Source organism: Sipha flava, unplaced genomic scaffold, assembly GCF_003268045.1.
Source record: "Sipha flava isolate LNK unplaced genomic scaffold, YSA_version1 182_pilon_pilon, whole genome shotgun sequence".
Taxonomy (NCBI): Eukaryota; Metazoa; Arthropoda; class Insecta; order Hemiptera; family Aphididae; genus Sipha; species Sipha flava.
This window is the reverse complement of record NW_020272252.1, coordinates 106,840-130,239: the sequence shown is the minus strand read 5'-3', so window position 1 is coordinate 130,239 and position 23,400 is coordinate 106,840. Positions and strand designations below refer to the sequence as shown.

The window sequence follows — 23,400 nt, the reverse complement described above, 5'->3', positions numbered from 1 at the left end:
TGCCCAGCCTTGCATATTTTTATAATAATTTATAATATTATAAAATTAAAATTATTAAATAAATATATTATAATTTTTATATTTCCTTTAATAACCTCAAAAGGTATAAAATATGCTAAGGGTATTCAGTATCTAGAATTTTAAAACTTTCATTTCAAACTCCGTGATAAAACTACGTATAATTTTATTTTCATAAGATTATCTTTAGTTTGTTCTATATGTAAGCACCCCTAATAATTTTGTGTGCATTTCATCTTTTACTATAACTCTGATATATTATAAATTTAAATTTTTTTTATAATAATAATTAATAATAACAAAAATATAAGTTCAGCATTAATATATATTTTTGAAAAATATAAAATATCTACAATTAATTAATATAAAATGTAATTATGATTACATGAATTGATTTACTTTTGAAACTGTTAGTTGTTGAAGCGTTTTCTGTTCGAATTCAACTTACGAACTTTTATAGCTATTATACAGCTGTACGCTACACACGTAATCCATTTGTTTATACTATAAAAACCGTCCCTCATAATTAATAAATTAACTCCATTTTTTTGTTTCATACTTGTTTTAATATATAGTTACACTTGATGTGTAAGTACTGAATAATAGTATTAATTAATATTAATTTGAAAATGTGATTATTTTATCTTTCACTTGAAATATTGAAATATCGAAATATTGAAAAGTCATACTTAATAAAAAATAAATAATATAATTAAATTAATATTGTAAAATATTAATATCTGTTTTTAAATATATTTCAAATCTAAAATGGTCCTTGAAAAACTTAAGATTAACAGAAGAATTCGAGAATGCATTTTTAAATAAAATACATTTATCACCCAAACATTAATGTAAAAAGAATTCAGCTCAGAAGAGACTCAAATGGAGACACGGTTTTGTCAATTGGTCACGATTATTATCCATTAATATTAGACGCATGGACACCGAATTATAATAAACCTATAATGGTATAAATATTGAAAGAGTTTCTCCATAAATTTAGTTTAAAATATTGACTAAGTATACTTTAATATCATAAACAAATATCTAATTTATTTTAGAATTATACCATTAAATTCGAATTCTTAATATTTTTTAAAATTCTAATTACAATAAGGCCCATTATAATGTATTAGATAAATGTTAAAGGATTTAAAAAAAATTAAACAAAAAATCACAATCAAATATATTAATGACGCATTGTATATTAATTGTATTTTAGCTTCAAATTAAAAAAAATATACGTAATTGCATGTTTAATAATATTCATAATATTTTATTAAAAACATAATAATTTAATGAATAAAAAAGGTTGGAACGATCTGATTTGTTTTATACATAATATGCATAAAACAATTCAGATCGTTCCAACGTTTATATTATAAAAAAAATACGAATTAAATGTTAATTCTTAGTTAATATCTTTTGTGTTATTCATTTAAATTTACATTGATTTTATAAACCTGATGATTAATATTACCTATATAAATGTAAATTGCGTAATTTCCAAAGTATAAGTATGAATACCCATGTACTAATAATTATTTTTTTTATTAAATAAAAAGTAATTTTGATATAGTTTTTCAATAAATAATTTTGACATTGATTTCATGCATAAAAACTAAATATCTTTTTATATATATTAGACGTATAAACCCCAAAGTAAAAGTGTGAAAACCCAATAACACAATACGTCAACACTAACAACACTAACAAATAATGAAAAGCAATATTATTAAACGGACATCGTAGTATAAAATGAATGATGAATTTATATGGATTTATTTTAGACACAAACATTCAACCTAATCCAATTAAAGCAAAAAAAAAATCTAATTCTAATTTATTTAGTTAAATAATATTCTTAAATACAGTAGTTCTTAAGAATTTAGTTTCATTAACTAAAATGTGACCATTATATTTAAAGTAAAAAATTTCCTAAAAATATAGTGCCAATTATAACGATTTATTTTGGTAAATAATTACAGACAAAAATACACGATTAAAAAAACTAAAATTAAAATCAGTGATAAATCTGAAAATTATTGAAAATATTATCATTATTATTATAATTATTATTATTCAAACATAAGGAATAATTTAAATATTCTTAAGAGGTTGACTGTTATGTTAGGAATATTAACTACACAATAACTTTGCCAAATACCTACCAAGATCATTTTTCATGAATTCTTGTATATAGATTTTCTATTAACGTTAAAATTATCAATTTCACAAGAAAATATGAAAAGACAATATTTAATTATATTACTTGACTGAGTAGTATTCGATTATAACAATGTATGATTTATATACTCAACATAGTCTATGTTGAATACGTGTGAATATTATATTCATATAACCTGTGTTTAAACCCTTTGTAATGAAAACATATAATATACGTATACATCTTATTATATTTAACTTTTTATTGTAGTGATAATATATTATAGGGTAAAAACCCATAATATTCAAGATCATTTAACTTTATAAAATATATATATTTTATTATTTAGTAATCATATGTAAAATTTTAGACTAATTTTAAATTTTAAATTAAAATTATTAAAACTGTTAGAACTTTAATGTACTTATATATATTAAGGTTCCAACAATTTTAGTATTATTTTATAAGAGATGATGGTTTCGCGAATTTCATTTTTACCTGTCTAAATGTTGTATTGTCATTTTAATTTTAGCAGTTTTTTGTTATAATTCGGTTAAAAACATTCATAAAAACTTTAAATTTGGGTTATTTACTTATATTATCCTTACCTAGACATGGTAAAATTTTCAAAATATTTGAGCGACTTTTAAGCTTTTTCTTATATTTTATATTATTTTTCATTTTATGATATTTCCTAATTATAAATTATAATTATAGGTAATTATATAAATTACCTATTTATATAAATCATTCTTAAGCTGTTCTTAATACGCTTTGTTTATCATCATAGAAACGAATAAAATGTTATAAAAAAGATTCCCTCGTCCGCTCAGAATCGTTTTTTATTCAAATCGAATACAGTAAAATTACACTGTCCTATCTGAGTTAATTTTTAATACTGACGGAATGAAAACCTTCTAATACCATGCTATGGTACTATGCTCTTGGGTCCTTAGGTATATAACATTTTTTGAAAATAAATGACTAATAAATCATAAATCATTCAACTATAATTTAGCTTTGGTAACATTAATCCAATTTTTAATTAATTCACCCATAATATAAAAATAATATAATATAAATCATTGTTTCTATTGTAAAGAAGTGTTATTACATTCTATCATGACGTAGATAACATTATAGTATTCGTATATTATACCTAACCTACCTGTATGAACAAAAACATAAAATATTGTATAGTAAACATTATTAAAAATAATAAATAGTTAAAAATATTTTATTAATAACATTGGTTATTGGTCACAACATTGATGAACTTTCCTCTTAGGACTAACATTAATATTTAAGAAATACTAAAATAAAAAGTGAAACGGCCCGAACAGACTTGAACTATTTATTGATTCACATATTATCATAAAATCTTTATCAAAAATTTGTCTTGGTTAATCCAAGTCCTTCTCTGTATACTGATTGACAGATTAATTAATCTTGATAGTATATGTATTTTTTAAATTTTTTTTATTATATCAGTGCATTTCAATACTGACAACAATGAAAATATTCCCACATAACTAATTTAAAAACACATGTTGCTGTAACTGTTACTCAACTTATATATTATTTTTTTGTTTAATATTTAAAAATGATACAATTATTTGCTTAAGGTCGTAAAATGATGAAACATGATGCGACGGTAGAGTCGTAGGTACTGAACATTGAGCGGGAACAAGGTCGTTAAGACGTTATACAGCATAATCACTCACTAAGTACACGCGGGAAGTACTGTTACATGAATATAGTATTATACTTTAGAAATCTCAAATATCTTTTATTGTAACAACATTATTTCCCATACATTCAAAAGCTATGATAATTACAAACTTTATTCTTATATAGTTGTTTAGTATCAGTATTATAACCAATTAACCAACTAACCAATTTTAAAATAATACACGTAGATAAATAATGAACATCATTATTATTTAACATTAATCTAATTCAGACTTTTTAATAATTTTGTGAAAATCAAAGTTTATTGCAAAATATTTCTTATTGGATCGTATAATTTAATACATTTTTAACTGATTTTATCATACATTTTTTTAAAGTATTATTTGTTAATACGAAAATAAAATATAATATATTATATCTATAATTTTATAAAACACCACGTAATAAATTACATTACTGACATAAAAAATATTATACAGGACAAGTTCAATTCACCAGGACTCAATTAGAGCATAACTTATATAATTTATACTTAAAAGCTATTGTCATCATATTTAAATTACATCAATTGATTACTTTAATCAAACAGATCAAATACCTGCAAGGTCAGCAAGATGAGCATAAAACACAATATGACCATTATACAAATCTCTGTCAAACCGTTTCTCATACATAATATCTATATACTACAATATAATAACGAGTAAAAATGCCAACGTTATGTTGTTGTTACAATTATAATAACATGACATTTTAAATGCATACGATTTACAATAAGTCAGAGACGTACTCAGGGGGGGGTCGGGTCCGGACCCCCCATTGAAATTTCATCGTTTACATTTTTAACGCAATTCAAATTAAATTTAATAAAACTTAAAATAAAATAGTATTAATATTATAAACGTATTTTAAAATGTATACCATTAGTTATTTGCTATCGTATTTATCATATTAATCATAATAAATATAATACATTTTGTCTGTTGTGACCTTTAACTCGAAGATTGTATAACTTTTAAGATAACTACGGACTACAAGTTGTAGTTCATAATAAAAACTATCGTTTTGTGGAGGTATCTGTTATGATAGTGATTAGTGACTGCAAAATTTGACATAATAATATAATACGATATTTAATATTATAACCAATAGGCCCGTGTTCGATTGAACTACAAAAATGTATAAATAGATATTAGGTATTTTTCTATTTGATAAAAAAAAAATTATTACTAACAGCTATCATAGTTGTAATCAATAATGAGAAACGAGACAATGACCAATGGAGCTATTATCCACATAACTTGTCAATTGTTAAATGTCAATTGACGTTTATGTGATTTTGTGACCTGTGTTTTTCATATTTTTTGAAGATTTTTAATTTTATTATGAATTCAAAAAAATTTGAAAGAAAATAGAAATATAACAGAACTAAACTAGAGATAACATACAATGCTAAAAGTAAAAAAAAACAAAAAAATACACTACTATAGTATAATTTTAAATTTCTTTTCCAATTTTTAAGATGTAATAAATATAATTTAAATGCATTTTTATAGTACATTTTTTGATTTTTTAAGTTATTTTTGCATTTTTTTAAGTGCATTTTTTGAGAAATTGTATAGCATTAAAATCCCAGCCCTAGTTTTAACTTATTATTTATTTTATATTTTATAGTATTCTGCTCATTATAAATTTAATTATGATCATGGGTGCCCATAAGTGAAACTTTAAAAAGGAGCTAATTTTGTTTTTAAAATTATGAGCTATATATTCTCAAAAGGGTAACACTTATTCAATTTTATGTCAATATTATTTTTCTAGAGAAGGGAGTGGGGCAAGTGCACAATCTTGCCTTCCCCAATGATCGCCCTTTACTATGATTATATTTAAAGAATATACTAAGTAAAATTGTTAGACCTCCTCCTCCGCAAATAATGTCTAATTACGCCACTGCAATAAGTATTATGTATAATGTACTTATACGAATAATAAAACGACAATAATTACTGTAAAAAAGTCAATAAATTTGTAGATTCAAAAGTTATGTACTTTTTAAGTATTCTGAAAGTTTTTTCTATATTTATATTTTCGAATAAAATTATAATAATATGAAAATACTAGAAAAAATATTTAGGAAAAATGTGAAATATTTAAATCTGGTAATAGTAACTGTCTTTAATAAGTACAAAGCAAATCATTATAATTGTAATATTATATTACTAATATACATTTATATTTAATCATTAATCATCGGCAATAGTATCATAATGTTAAATGTTAATAAAATGCATCCAAGAAGACGAAAAAACCGATTAGTCAAAGACAAAAAACAAAAACCGTAAATAGTAAATTATTATACAAAGGTATATTTATCCATTTTCTTGGCTATAAAAAAAATGATAATGGTCTTCCAAATACAATCAGGGTATTTTGACATTTTACTACAGATAATTATTAATATGAATATTATAAAGTAATAATATGTTATTAAAATTATTTTCATCTTTACTGTTATGTAGCGAATGCGTTCATAATTTGTAATTGATTATACTTGTACTCTTATTTAAATTTAATTGTACAATTCATTATTGCTGTACTCTATTCTCAATGGACATTATTAAAAAAAAAAAAAAAAAAAAAAAATACATTTTTATGTCACCTGACTTTTTAATTCACTGGGTAAAACAATTATTATGCACTCGCGTCATGAATTAGTTTCGTGATTATCGTTGCTAAAGTAATAACGAATAACAGATTTAGTTATTAACAAACATTTTTACGGATAATTATTTATTTGTAATTATAAGTTCTTAATTTTAATCTTGTTAGTGATTCTTGTTAATTTTTAAGTCCGTCTCCATTCAAATAATATTTTTAAAACTATAATGGCGTATATCAAAAAAACAAAATTTGTTCCAGCCGTCTCCTTGAAACGACGTGACAATTTGGTGGCTTCCGATTTCACCAATGTTCCAAAGTTTATACCATCTTACCAGACAAAAAGTGAAAAACCGAACATGTCATCTTTGATATCAATGGAATACCAACAAACATGGACAAAAGAGAAAAACGAATATTTGAAATCACAAAGTGCAAGAAATAATGAGAAAAAGGAGAACAATTTGATGACAAAGACTAAAGTGAACCAACAAAGAGCCGTACGTCTAAAAGTAACAGAAAAACCTCCAGCAAAAAAGATAACGAAATACGATCACATTCAATCTCGGTACAAAGGAAGCCTTCACGTATAGTTACGTTGAATAATTAGCTATTTATTAGCAAGATAGTCTTTTGCGCACTATATACTCGTCATTCTTCACTAAAACTTCAAAAGGTACGAACAATTACACTTCTGAATTATGATTATTTTTCATTATATCCTTTCGATACCAATTTCAATACACCATAAAGGCAATTATGTATTAATAATCAATTATTTATGACTAATATTTTATATTTTTTCTTACATATGTACTTATATACTTATATTTTTACGATGCTCAAATGTTAATATATTATCCAATAACTGAAAAATGTGAAATATTACAACAAATATATTTTATATAGTCACTATCAAACAAATATTCTTTCAATGTTAGATAGAAATGGTGATATTTATTAAATGACTATACTATTTTTAATAAGTTGTACCTATTACAAAGATTTAGAATTTAGAATTTGAACATCGTAATAAAAAAATCTTAGATTCATTTGCTTGTATATTTACTATGGAAATATTATTCGTTCACAGTTTACATTGAAATAAACCTTACAATTTTGTTTGTAACTTAATATAATATTATAGTTCTTGATTGTGTACGAAATTTAGTTATTATGCATATCTACTAAGGTATACTGTGTGCTATCCGATATTCATTATACATCATTAAGTTGTTCATTAAAATCAGTGGTGACACGTGATGTTTAATTCGCATAAAGATGGAATTGAAGAATAGCTTTTTTTTATATAAATAATTTCACATTAAACGTCACATGTCATCACTGATTTTAATAAACGACTTAATAACGGATAATGAATATCATATAACACACAATACACGGTAGTAGATGTGCTCAATATTTTAATTTTATATCTTATCAAGAATCATAGTATTATATTAAATTACAAACAATATTGAAAGGTTTATTCTATCGTATATTTTGAATGAATACTACTTTTATAGTAAGTATAAAAGTAGATCAATTGATTATCTCACTTTAATAAAACGTAAGTCAGTGTTTTTTTTTCATAAAATTATTACATAATAATTAAATAATGTCTTTATTCTGTAAAAGATCGAACCTATTTAACATTGTATAATCGATTGTTTTAAATTTGTTATAAATATTTATTAATTTAAATATACTAAATTTATTTTTGCCAATATAAAACACGTTGTTTAGATTGTTTAAACCCTATAACATAAAAATCAATATTAAGTATAAATTGAAAAAAATGTTGAAACATTGTATTTTAGGTACAAATTTACAGACACCTTTTTAAATATTTATAATTAGGTACAGAAACTTATTTTTAATATATTAAGTATAGATATTCAGACTTTGAAATATTCGTAATAACTTATATCAAAGAATGGCTATTTTGTAGTTACATAGAAATAAAAACATCGAAAGTTATTTTCCTAGTTAGTTACTAATAGGAATAAAAATATGAACTTGACCATAAGTGTTAATTCGACTAGTTTATGAAACTGTACAAACTGAATTTTACCTTCTTTCTTAAAATAATAAATAAATGGAAAATAATGAATACAGACACTTACAATATTTCCATCAAAATTGAGCGCACTATAAGTATGATTCCCTATAAAAAGCGTGATTAAGATTGTTTTATTATTTTTATACATTACGCTTGTATGTGATAAAAAAAACAAAATATATAAAAAATTATACTATCTATAAAAAGTATTAAATCCAGATTTTAATCAAATTGTGTAGTCTACGATTATTATTTTTTAAATTCATCTATTAGTACTTTAAGCAATTGTAGATTAAAAATAAATTTTACTAATTTAAAAAAATAATAGCATATACTATATATTTACGTTTGTTCAATAGTGGTAATATTTAGTCTATCGATATTATATATATAATGCTGTTTCCTAAAAATTACGTCCTCAATTCTTACTTTGTGTAAACAAAACATTTTTCACAAACTAGATATACTTCGATTATTACTAATTTATGATACATCTGTACTTATACTCATGTATATCATTTACACGATATGTGTAAAATATTAAGATTGTTAAAGTGTAGTTTTAAGACATAAATTGTAATACTGACCTTCATAGTTCTGTGTGTTTGAGTTCTTGTATCTACCTTATAAAAAATATATATTTTTTATTTACTCATATATGTGTTAATATTCATTTGGTCGAATAATAACTAGGATTTTATATATCAGGCAGCAGTATAAAACCATCGTGATTAGTTATATTGAGAAAAAGCACCACAGCGATATTTTATTATACAAAAGTTTATTCGTCATATATTGAGAGTAATTTGATGTGTAAAAATAAAAAAACACAAGGATTTTTTCAATGACAAACTCAAACGCACTTATATTTATTGTGCTTTAATCATTTTAAACCCATTTATAGTAAATACACCTATAACCTATGCGTATATTGAAAAATAATCTTTTGTGCATTTTTTTGTAGAAATACTTATGCACTAACTAAATTATTTTCTAAAGAATTTATAATAGTTTTACATTTCCATCTTCATAGTCATTTATGTAAAGTAGTTTCAATATATTTATATATATATATATTATATAAATATATTAACCAAATCAGGGTCGAAGCAAAGGAGGGGTGAACTGGATATATGTCCAGGACCTCACGTTTTTTGGAATCTCACTAGCAAAATATTATTTTGTGATGATACATTACATAAAAGAAGAGACCAAATACGTGTATTTTTTTTTTTATCTACCCAATAATACCAATTAATCTACCAATTTTATAACTACATATCCTATTATTAATAGTAATATTATTTTTAAATTATAGATTAACTTTACCCATCTACTTTGATTTCATACAACTCATCAATGCGTATTTCAAGGATCATCCAAACAATAAATTTACAATAGAGTTATTATTGTTTCTATTGTTTTATTTTACAGTTAGGTTAGGTTAGGTTTCGGAATAATATTATTTTCTATAATGAAGCAATTGTATAGTACATTTATATTAATTTCTTAAGTATTTGAGAACTCAGCAATTCATTGTTGAAACGTATAAAGAACATTCTCGTAAAATACTTTATCGCATAGTTTAAAAATAAAGATTACTTTGATCAGAAATTACGATTTTAATGTTTAAAATTGGACAATATACGATTATTATAAAAACTATGATATTTTATCGATTTCAGTGGCGCAACTAAGGGGATGCAAATGGTCTTTAGCACCCCCAAGTTAAAGTTTAGCACCCCCTTGCTTTTTTATACCCAACTATTATTATTTTAGTGAAATATCATGAATTTTATGTTTTTAAATTATGGAAAATTTCCTGAAAATATGTATAACTATTTGGTCGTAAATCATATAATATAATTCATTATAATTCATTCCATATTTGGATATTCGGATATTCCTATAATTGTCGAACGATTAACAATAAGGTATGGGTACATTGCGGATATTGTAGTATACTACATATTTTACAATAATTGATACTGTGATTACAAATCTTAAGTACAGATTTTCTGAGAAAAACTTATCAATTACTTGTACAATTGATACGTTGATGAGTTAAAACTATGGTGGAAATCTAGAGTTTACCAATTATTATAAGGTTAATATAAATTCAAAAGTAAATTTTAATCATTACTAAACAATAATTTATAATTGTATAGGGTATTTTTAGTGTAAAGATTGATGTATTAAAAGCTGAAATGCTGGTTGTTAATAATTATCTACTACCAAACTTTACACTAGAAGATATGAAAGATAAAGTGAAAAAAAATTCCTTTCCAAATTTAGACAAACTTTTGCAAATTTCAATTACAATTTCATTATCAAGTTTTTCGATAATGTGGTGGATAAAAAAAACTGGCTAAGATCAAGCATGCTTTAGCAAAGGCTTACCAATTTATCTTTGTTGAATATTGAAAAAGATTTATTAAATCAGCTAAACACCAAAACTATTTTGAATAAATATTGCCTGAAACCCAGAAAAATGATGTTGTCTTAAAATGTTTCATTAATATACTATTTATCAACCAACAAAATTAAGAAATTAAAATTTACTAAGATGTTACTGATATTGTAATAATAAAAAATATTATAAATTTGTTTTTTTTATTTATGTGAAGACGTGAAGTGTTTTATACGAGTATGTGTTTTAAAGTGTTGATAGTTATGTATTATTGCGGGTTTAGATGTTGGTGGGGGGCAAAGCTCCCCTCGGCTCTGTGAGGTATTCACAGATTTAGCACCTCACGTTTTAGAGGTCTAGTTGCGCTTATGATCGTGGTTCTATCTTATTATCATAAGTATTTATTTATTCTTACATAGCATAGTAAATATTTACAAGCTTATTAATTTAGAATTATTTTAATATATATAAGTTGAAATTTGAAAATAATTAAAAATAATATTTAGATAACTTAAAATATATTTAAAATTTTTCTAGTTAGGTACTGTTTTATGCTTTGCTATATGATTGGAGGTAGTTCTCTAAAATAACTTTGTTTTAAAAATAATTGTTCATACAATTATATAAATTAATTATTAATTTATATAATTATTAAGTAATTATATATATATATATATATATATATATCAAGCACATTTTAATTGATTATTTTTCAAATATACACAGATAATACTTTTTAAGTCAACAAATACAGTAAAAATAAGAAAAATATGTACAATCTAAAAGCATAAAATTATTTTTACTTGTTTTTAACTTACCTATCCTTGTAAAATACCCCCTGTAAAAAAAAAATTAATGCAAATCAATGAAATTTCAATTTTAATACTATAGTTACACTTACAAAGTTTCCCGAATATTAACCAATAATTATTGTGATATCTCTTAAGATAATCTAATTTTGTTTTTTTTATACAATGGTATATAATTATAACAGATTTAGGGCTATCTAGTTATCTATATTTTAATTAAATTTTTATATTTTAATAAAATTATTAAAAAACTACTTTATATTTTAATATTTTCAAAAATCCTGAAAATAAACCATTTTATAGAGTTTATTCTTTTGAAAATGAAGCAGTTTGAAACTGTTTATTTCTATTTACCCCATAATTTTTTATTTTTGAAAAATGATTAAATATAAAGTATTTTTTCTTAAATTTTTTACTAAAAAAAAAAAAATCTAATCAAAATATGAATATTGGAAGTCCCTATCTCAATAAGCAGCATAGAAAAACATAATTAAATTATCTTCATTATTTCAGGAGGTATCACAATGGTTGTATAATATTTTCGTGGAACACCCTGTGTAAACAATTTATTGACACGAATATTGCGAGGTATCGACCACCTACTATAATTATTATTGATGTATTAATATTTTATGCTTACTATTTAATTAAAAAATAAATTATGGTGTTTGTTAAGAGATCGTACACGATCTCTGTAAAATAATGATTATAATGGCGTTATCAGCAATAATTTATATATGTTAGTCAACACCTTGTCAAGTGTTTATAACAGTATTTTAATATCTAGTCAACAAATATTGCTTTCCCTTTATACACATACGTCGTACAGTTTAACCAATCAGATGCGTCACCTGTGCGTGTGTAGAAAAAAGTATTATATAGAACATTACAATTAATGTAATATATATTTTTGATGATAGTGATTAAATTTATTTATTCAATATAACATCTTGATTATATACTCGATTAACAATTTTAAAATATAGGTATAAATTCAAAACTCTCCACTTATCTTAAAATAACCATGTATAAATCTCCACTAAGACCTACTTGGACCTACGGTATCCTAATTTGGAGAGGTACTAAACTCAAATTCGTACCATGTAAGCATTTCTATCCATCACTCTTTGAATCATTACTTCAGCTCCTACTATTACATCTCAAATAATTCTCTCCACAAAAACCTTAAAATAGAAAATGGAGATTAATTAGCGAAAAAAAAACATTTCACAAACTTCTATTGTAAACTTCTCATTCCTACTTTACCCCCCTAATATTTCATCTTCCTCCGACACGTGGACTAAGTTCTTTGTGATGTTAAGATTTTCTTAAATATTTAGTGACATAAAATTAAAAAAAATAATAATAATAAATAATTATTATGTTATATTTATATACTCATGTCACAGAGGGTTCTTAACTAGATGGCTTCGGTCCTTTATTGTTTCATTTGTTATTTGTATATTAAAATGTATCATATTTTCTATTATGTACTTGTAACATACATACAATTTTCATGGTAAATATTTTACTTAGTTATTCATAAAAATAAAAAATAAAAATAAACGTGGTGCAAAACTAAATTTATCCCACATATAAAGTATATCATATAAACTACTGTTGTATTAATTCGAATGAGGTTGAGTGTTCAGATTGATAAAAACCATATTTTTATATTATTTTGATTAAAAAACTATTATACATTGTTCTAAAATCGCGCACTACATCTCATCTACGTAGTTTCAAGATACATAAATGTATATATATATATGATATTGCTTACGGTCGATTAGTATAAAATATTATCTCACGCATCTTCGTTGTGTGCTAATCACGCGCACATATAGTAACAAAATGTTTGTAGTATAGTTTTGTAATGCTTAACGCGTAATAATTATGTATCTATTTTTTCGATTCGCCTATACGAAGACGGTTTAACGAATATTTTTCCTTCTATAATACCAATATTATTTTTTCGTCATGTACTTACTTATTTTGACGTAATAAACGTACGTTTGCACAATAGCATGTTTCACGCTTGTTATTATTATTATTACACTACGCTGTTATCTCAGTGTAATTATCAATAGTGATTACATGTATATTATAATATATATAATATTAGTGTGGTGTCCACAGTTTGTATACACACACGGTGCGCGATATGTATAGGTGCCTGTCTACATATTATATTATAGTGATTATTTTCATTGACCGTTACGCCATGACGACGTTCAAATGCATCACTGAAGACAGGTTGGCGTTATAATGACAGGATTAGGGTCATCGCAAAGAGTTTTGCCCTCAAGATAATGTTTAGCCATATCTATTACTACGGTGATGCTGACCTGGCAGTGGCTGTTATTTTATGAATGCGTGTGCGTATTAGATTTTTTGATAAAAAGAAACTTATACTGTTGCACAAAATCTCACAACATCTTTCTTGGTCACGAATATTATCTTGTTTGTATGTGTGTGTGTATGTGTAAAAACAAGTAAAAAGTGAAAAATATACATATATAATAATATATACATACTAATAATAGAACAAGGAACGTCAAGGTCAGCCAGATTTCCTGCAGTAGTATTATCGTTGTATCGCGCATCGGCTCGAGTCGCCGCTTCGTCGGTGGCGGGTGAAGGACTGACCCCAAGCACCATAGTAAACTCATAGTAGTTATAATAATAACAATAATAATTTATATATATAGGTACATAAGATAGAACAGATGTAATGTCTTTTTTTTTTTTATTAATCCAAACTCAATTACCTTTTAATCGAGATTTATGAAATAGAAAAACGTGACAGAGACACATAAAGGAAACGGTTAGCGATTTAATTCGTGTTAAAGTAAAACGATCGGGAAGAAATTAGATCGTGTGATTTTATAATATATATGTAAGTAGGTGCGTACTAAGCGTCCTTCATATCTTCTATTCAGAAACCATTGTTGGTATGACAAAAATACATTTCTTTTTCTTAACACCATAAAACTTTCGTTTTAATGGTACCTGCATTATATAGACAGTTTGCTGAACAAATACCAATATATATTTTCATTAGATAAATACTATATTGTGAGTTTAGTAGTTTTTACCTATATAAATTAGATTAAAAAAATGTAGTCCCGTGTATAAATAATCGTTATAAGTAAAATAGAATATTAAATATTCCAACAACAAGGATAGTTATGTCTAGCTTTATCATACATACTTGTCCAACAAATACGAATTTACTTAGAAGCATAAGGTAGTGTGAAAATTAAATTCGGAAAATCGAAATCAATCGAATCATTTCTAACTGATATTATTTGATAATGATGGTGAATTGTCGAAATATTGATAAATAGATCATAAACTAAAAAAATATTATTTTCTCTTCCAATCCATCTACACATACACTACATATTTATAAAATATGTATTTACAATAAATAAGCGTTGTCATGTAATCCGTTTTCTCGTCAGAAATATTTTCGAAACTATGACATAACTCGTATCAAACACTGCGGTATTTGAAATAACTATCAAACATTTAAACACTACAATGAGTAATGCGAAACCAAGTGTGCTGTGCATTCCATACGAACGATGTATTGACAATAAAATTTTGTTTAAAAGTTATTTCGGTTACGATAATAAACGGCGGCTAATGATGACTTTAAAAAGTCCATCACATTCATACCACCATATACAGAGTGATTTTTTTTAAAGTTATACACTTATTTCCTCGATCAATATTAATGCGTTCTCGGAAAATCTATTTTATTTTAGAACTTAAAAATATCTTATTTCACAACATTTTTGTAGGAAATTATATTTTTTTAACTTTAATTATTTTTGCGTGTTCTCTTTTATTAAATATATTAGTTACAATACATTGATAGTTTTAATCATAACTATTTTCTTAACTATCGATGTTAAAAAGTTCTATAGTATACCTATAATACTGCCTGTGGCAGTAGAACGTTTGCGCGCAGTATCTATATTATCCACATATTATATCCTATAGTACATTATTATTATTATACATTAATATACATTAAATCCTATAGTAAATTATTAACTATACTAGCTGCTTCAATGTTCGATATTAGAAGTCGAGGTTTTCGAAAAAATATTCCGTTTCAGAATGTAACCTATGAAACAGAATTTTTTTCTCAACAAATTATATTTTTTTCTTTCTTAATAGTAAAAGTAAAATTAATTTGAAATCATGATAAAATATTAAATTTTTAAAAACATTGATTGACAGAAAAATAAGTGTAAAATATTGAACAAAAATAAATAACCCTGTATACCACCACGCCTTACCGCAATATTATAATATTATACATCGCAGCATTAGAAACCGACACGACAAAGGCGACGTAAACTGCATAGCGACTACCTACATACACACATACACACAAGTGTAGACTTATGCAACACAATGGGTACGCACGTCGTTAACTAACACCGGTTAATATATAATAAATACGATATTGATCTGTGGTTATCTTAGCGGTGAACATGCAGAAAACGCTAAATCGCGTATTACGAGTACAATATTGTATACACTTATGTTCGCAGCTACATAATAGTACTGCTGAATGCAGATGTTTGCGTGACGCAATGTTTTATTCTGAAGTTCGCGGTTGACGGGACACGACTGCGATGCCCCCCAAGTGGTCCGACCGCGGTCGCGGAATAAACATTCCGTGAACGTCGTGGATATTCCGGAACGAATCGGATGTATATTGTGTAGTACGTGATCTTGAATCGTGTACCTACGCCAAACGTGCGGTGGATAAAATTGGATACAATTGTTATTATTGTTTTTATTATTACTGCTTACAGCTTATCGTTACCATCACCGCTTAATCATGTGATATTTTCAGTACCTAGCTTATCTAACGCCAGAGCCATGGCCCTGAGACCTCGATCTAAGTCGTAGCCCGAAAAGGAAAATAAGATTTTCTTTAAAAATAAAACAAAAATAACCACTTAAGTTATCTCTTTATGATAAAATACGCTGTTGATAAGTATTCTGATATGGGGACGACGCGAAGGCTTAAAACGGAACATCGATTTAAAGTCTTAATAACGACGATGCGTTTCGAAATAAATAAAACTACAATACGTATAATGCATTATAAACAATGGTGGCTTCAACTTTTGTTTCTATGAAACAATAGCGTTATTTAAGGCAAAAATACGTCTACCAAATATATCAGTTCAGCCCCCCTTAGTACCCTTATAAATTCACCCCAGTTAGCTTGTTATTACCTATTTAAATATATAAACAATTCTTTAATTGAATAAATATTTGAATTTTAAATTAAAATTAATATTCATACGTTAAAGATTAATGATTAAAACTATGAATTTATTTGTGTTATAAAAAAAGGTTAGTTTACCGACTAAAACACTGAAACTTAAATATTTTGTCGAATAAAAACATTCGACGGATATTATTATAGTATGTACCAAAGAGGGGTTTGTTGGTTTTGATAAAAATGTTGTGTAAGATTTTGCTACCTTCTTTATGTTAAATTTGGTATACATTAACACATTAATAAGACTGTTTCAGTTCATGAAATTAGTTTTAAATTATCGCCACATGTGTTTTTATAATATTTTTGCACTTCGTAGAAAATCGTTTCGAAAAATTGTCGAGTTAAATAAATTAAAAATCTATTCTTGGCATAAAATGACAAAAAAATATCAATAAAATAATATTTCATCAAGAGTAACACCTAAATACCCAATTACTAAATGATCTGTAAATGTTCTTTGTCAAAAATATTCATAACACCTACTGATCTAGTATTCAATGATATCGCAAGGAATTTTTTTTTTTTTTTTTGGTAAGGCTAATGGAGTCCAAAAAATATGAAGTAGAGCCACAAAATATGATATTTCAGCAAAAAAAAAAAAAATAATAATAGTTAATATGAGTTAATATATATACATAATAAATATAATATTAAGTATAATATAACTAATAAAAACTAAATATCATTATTATATATGAATAACCCGAACACATATAGATATTATAAGTCAAAAAATTCTTACTATAAATTTTAATCAACAGGTATCATTGCCACATCTGGACCTAATCTTTGTCTTCCCTTGCAACAAATATTAAATGTACTTTGTAATTCTATGTTGCGCACTAGATGTGCATTTTATTGCTTGATAATTGTATTATCAGTAGAAGCACTATTTAGCGTAAGAAGTTATTTTTAAGTTATTTTATTATAAATTATATTTGTAAACTATTTTTCCTGTTTAACTGAACTCGAAAATCCACAAAGAAAATCAAAGAAACATAATCGACTTTTCAATTTAGCTTTATTGTCGTTTGAGACCAAACGGACTGAAAACTAAAATTAAATTATACAGGATAAAAAATTACAGTTGTATTAATTTTAAGAAAACAAAAATGTATTTTTATTATTTTTATTATTTAATATTTTAATTTAAAATATTATTTAGTTTGTTTTTTTTAAACAAAATTACACACACCAAAATTATTAAACACAAGTCTCCGATCGAAATGTATATCTATCCACTTTTATTATATTATAAACATAGTTGTACACGTTGTTATACTATCATTACGAACGATTACGTGACTTGACAATAGAAAAATCGTGAAGCACGCTATTTTAAACGGCCGTATTATTTCGACAAGTTCCTCTGGCGTCCGTCACGACAAACCAAAGTATCTTCCAAATACTCGCAATTGTTATGCAAATACATTACCATACTAATGTCCATTAGCGATCATTAAATGTTTTAACGATGCATAAAATAATCATGCATTTCCACTTAAAGTCTTACACAATCATTAAAAATAAATTACAAATTAAAACACTTTTATTAAAAAAAATTACCAATTATTTTCACAACAGCTGATATTTTCTATGTAGGAAATAAAAAGGCTTGAAAATATTTGACAAGATATTTTACTGCATTATGAGATAGATTGAGAAAAACTTGATGAGATTAAATGTAGAAATATATATAAACACACATAAAGAAAATATATAAATTTTTTGGTATAAAATAGTATTTATATTTATCAGGTAGAATTTAATAAATTTTGCATTTCGATTGATCATTAAGTGATTTGTAAAGAGTTAACAGAGGTTTATTACGCAATATAGCCTATGGGAAGAATAGTAACGGCTAGTCCCACATATATACATAGGTACTTTAAAAATGTTATTTATTTTTAGTTTCTATGTAATCAATTATTTAACAAAAGTATATTATTAACTTTATTTAGGTTGAAACTACACATAATCAAAATTGTATATATAAATGTATTATGGTGCAATAAAGATTAAAGTTCCTATATAGTTTAGAAGTCCTATGTAGGTATATATTTTACATTTGTTAAATAACAATTCACATCTCGTCATGACTTTAAGTTCAATGTAACAGTTAAATAACATTCCATGTATTTAAATGGTTTAAATATCCTTCACTAAAATATAAATAACAATACCTATAATCATAAACATTATATTTTTAGTTGATACGTACACAATATGCACATTTATAATGAACATTATGTAAAGAAAATTATAAAATATAAACATAAGAATTAAAATAATAATAATACATAACTACTACTTAAGATAAGTAATTAAGATCCATATTACATTTAAAACCATTTGAGTTAACACGTATGACAAACACCTTTATCAATAAATGTCCATAACATAATTACAATTAAAATCTGATGACGATAAAATACCTATACTAATGAACACATCTAAAAATAAGTACCTACCTAAAATATATATATATATATATATTATTAGTGTTTTTATAACTATACCTATTATAATTATACATAATATTTATATATCTATTCCTACTACCCTTATACAATATTTTAACATTAAAGTAAAATGTATTCAAAAAGTATTTCACTTTCTTATCGCATAAATTTTCATTGTATAATAATAACTAATAAGTTATCAAGTTTAAACTACTATTTCTAATTAGTAAATTCTAATAGTAGATATTGTTTATCACGAGCAATGAACTATCACGAAAAACATTAAAATTAAATCTATTCTATTCTATTTAAAGATTAATAGACGAATAAAATAAATTACGTATTTATAGTTAAATAATATGTTTCTCTTATAATATTAGTATCCACTAAAAAAGTGTACCTACGTATTATTTTTTTTTCAATCAAAATATATACAAATAAAAAAACAGTTTCATTAATACCTATAAACTGTTGGAAAAAAAAATTAGTTGATAAATAATAAAACACGTATTTACTTGATATCTACTCGTATATATTTCCTGTAGTCGTCACATGTTATTTAATTCGATAATTTGTCGATAACAATTACAAAAATTGCCACTGCGGTAGATACAAAAAAATTTTCGCATACATATTCGTTTTAGTTGTAAAAACTATTATTGGAATTTAAAAAAAAAACATTTTAGAATAAAAATCACGAAATATAATAATAATAATTATATAAAAAAAAATTGTAAAAAACTATTACCGAATAGTTTTTGGTGTTTTACCGGTCTGTAAGTCTCCAGGACACTGGAGAGACGGCTGCGACGGCTATGGCGACGACCGACCGGGAAGTGAAGACGAAAGGAGGGCCAATCCACACTCTCTTTTAGCTGGTGAAAGTGGTTTACAAGCAGATGTATCGTACGATTCATATGTAATTAACTGACAATAATCGGAAACACAGCTGATACGGTTTACTGTAGGAAAGACTTTAATTTTTTTTTGTTTTTTTTAATAGCTTTTATTAAAAAATCTAGCTCAACAGTTACAAAAAAAAACTTAATAATTCATATTTTTTATCAAGAATATAATTATACAATTGACCGATGAAATATAAAATAGAATAATAACTCAATAGATAATAACGACTATGATGTTTGGTTTTTGACCGGTGGCGGGGAATCATTGTTTTAAATAATTCTGTTATAGTTAGATATGTATAGAAATTAAACAATGGAACCTCTTATGCCATGTTTAAATAATATTATCAACAACTTTTCTGCAAGTCTGCGTAATACACAAACTAAATTTACATCTTTAATTTACATATTATAGACGTAACTCGTAAGAGATGTAATACATCTGTACAAAAAATGTATTTTTCTATATAACTTTATCGTAACCAGAGAGTAAAAAAAAAAAAACTCGAACACGTTATAATTACTCCATACTAAAGAAACTTTATTAGGGGAAGGACCACTATTACAACTCAAAACCAATATTATAGTATCTATGGATAGTAAGTATTAAAACCAGAAATTACAACCTGATTTATACGTAATACCTTGATACATATTTACGATATTAATTTAAAATATTATTAAATTATAAGTCACCACTAACAGTAACAAATAATATCTTATGTATATCAACAAAGTATTAATTATTTTAGAGAAAACAAAAAAATATACTTAAATTTATACTTAAAAAGGGTGAAACATCTAGGTCGAATAAAATATTGATATACGTAAATTATACTGTTATATAGTTCTTTTAAACTTGAAACTAATGTACCATTGTTTGCAAAAACTGATTTTGAGTTACATAAGTCGAGAGGATCAGTTTATATTTCTAAAGAAGTTTAATATGGTAATATAACTAAATTTTTTATGTAAGTTTAACTATTTATGTTCTAACATTCGCAACAAAAAAAAAAAAAAATGTACAATTTGGGAAAGTCGAAAAATGCAAATACAGCATAAATAGGTACATAGCACACATTTTATTCAGATATTTTAATATAAATAAATGTCTTTAAAATACTCATATAAATACTCAATAAATTTAAAAAATCATTATAGTTAATATTCATAGGATAACAACTAAATAGCTAATATCGTTTTATCGAAATTCATTGAAATATCGAGTTTCATCGATATTTATTTTTGTAACGCACATATTTTTATTTTCTATTTTCAGTACTATTTTTTTATTATATAAATATAAAATATAATATATTTTAATTTTTTTTTCTTGCTACAAAGATAATTGTAAGTCTAAAGTATAAAAATTAAAAATTTTATGAATTTAAAACTACAGAAATGAAGTGGATTTTCGTAATTTTTATTGTTTTATCGAAATTTCATATTCAAATGCTCATAACATTTTTTTTTTCATTAATAAGTAATAAATACGAGTACGTATGAAAAATTTTATACAAAATTTTCAAGACTTTTTGCCTAACTTAACCCCCCCCCCCCATCTGTTTGGGGGCCTCGTATAATATAAATTACAATTTTGAATTTTAATCTGTAACGTATTAATATGAATGCTTATAAAAAAAATAATTCCTAATTGCAGAAAAATTTTTTAGATAAATAGTAATGTTAAACTGTTAATGTCAAATAAATAATGAACGCTTAATTGTGTGCGATTGCATTAAGTATATTTTATTTTTCATCCCACTATTTCAAAAAAAATTTTAAAATTTTTTTAAAATGTATAACTCATATCTTTCGGCTACACAAAAGTCATCATACAAAATAAGCTTTTGATGTAAAAACATCAGTAAAAACTCACCTTTTTTTTAGTTTTCTAAAAACACCCCTAAGCTCCAGGTGCCCATGGGCCCCTGCATAGCCTAAGATGGCCTTGTATATTACTAACCGACGTGTCTACGTACGTAGCTACGGCCTTCCAGAGCACAACGAACGTTAATTATTTAATCGTTAATCAACACGAAAAGCTGCAAAAACTTTCTTTTTAACAAATATTTTTATATAATTTTTTTGGGTATTTCACGTGCTTCTGTACAGCATATCACGAGCCATCATTGATATTACATAACAACATATATATATACAATCTCATAATGATAGTGATAATTACGAATTAAGATATAGATACTTATATTAACAGGTATTTACAATATTATATTGTTTATTATACACATCTGTGCTTATATCTTGGTGAAAATATTGTCTTGTAAACATTGCCTGCTTGATAAATGACAACCTTTCTTTTGGTATTCAATCCTTAAAGTTGGTTTTGCAATTGGATATTTTTCTTGATTCATATTAATTTACTAGGAACTATAAAGTGGTGAGTTCCCTATCCTTCCATATTGCAGTTGATAAGCCAGTACTTGAAGTAACTTCAAGCTGCCGTCATCAACTCCTTCCAATGCGGCATAACTCGACAAAACTCGTCGTTAGCGGTTACTGCTGCCATCCGCTACCTCCTTTTACTTGCTTTTTATTATAAGCAGGAGTTACTGTGGGTCTATTATAATCCCTGACCCCACAGAGGTAAAATAATATTAAAAATAAATCTTCCGACGCTAACGTCTGCAAAGTGCTTGTTCGTGTGTTGTAGTACTACCACTTCAAAATCTGGTTTGAGTACTACGATTGCTATCCAAGTAGTGATGCTCTCTCTTCCCTTATTATGTTGTCCTTAGAAGCATATTACTCTGTGAGGAGGGATATCGAGTCCTACTAGTTTGTAGTGTCTTGTGTATGGCTATTAAATGAGTATGATATCTATGTCGTTCATTTGACTAGAGTAGAGTAGGAGTTTGTCATTGACTATGTGGCTTCTC

At 25.2% G+C, this 23,400-nt stretch overlaps 1 protein-coding gene across 3 annotated transcripts in view; it reads right to left on the bottom strand.

Annotated features, from left to right (window-relative positions):
- LOC112680961 (dual oxidase maturation factor 1) overlaps positions 1-20,410 on the bottom strand; it is a 48,857-nt gene extending 28,447 nt beyond the window's left edge. The window contains exons 1-3 of one of the 3 annotated variants that reach the window (XM_025551208.1): positions 20,344-20,410; positions 20,111-20,248; positions 11,826-11,845 (exon numbers count right to left, since the gene is read on the bottom strand). The gene's annotated coding sequence lies outside the window, so the exon portion shown is untranslated. Of the gene's footprint in view, positions 1-11,825; positions 11,846-20,110; positions 20,276-20,343 lie in introns of those variants that run through there. The other 2 variants (XM_025551212.1, XM_025551209.1) reach the window with 2 other exon arrangements.
- Between the last annotated feature and the right edge of the window lie 2,990 nt (positions 20,411-23,400).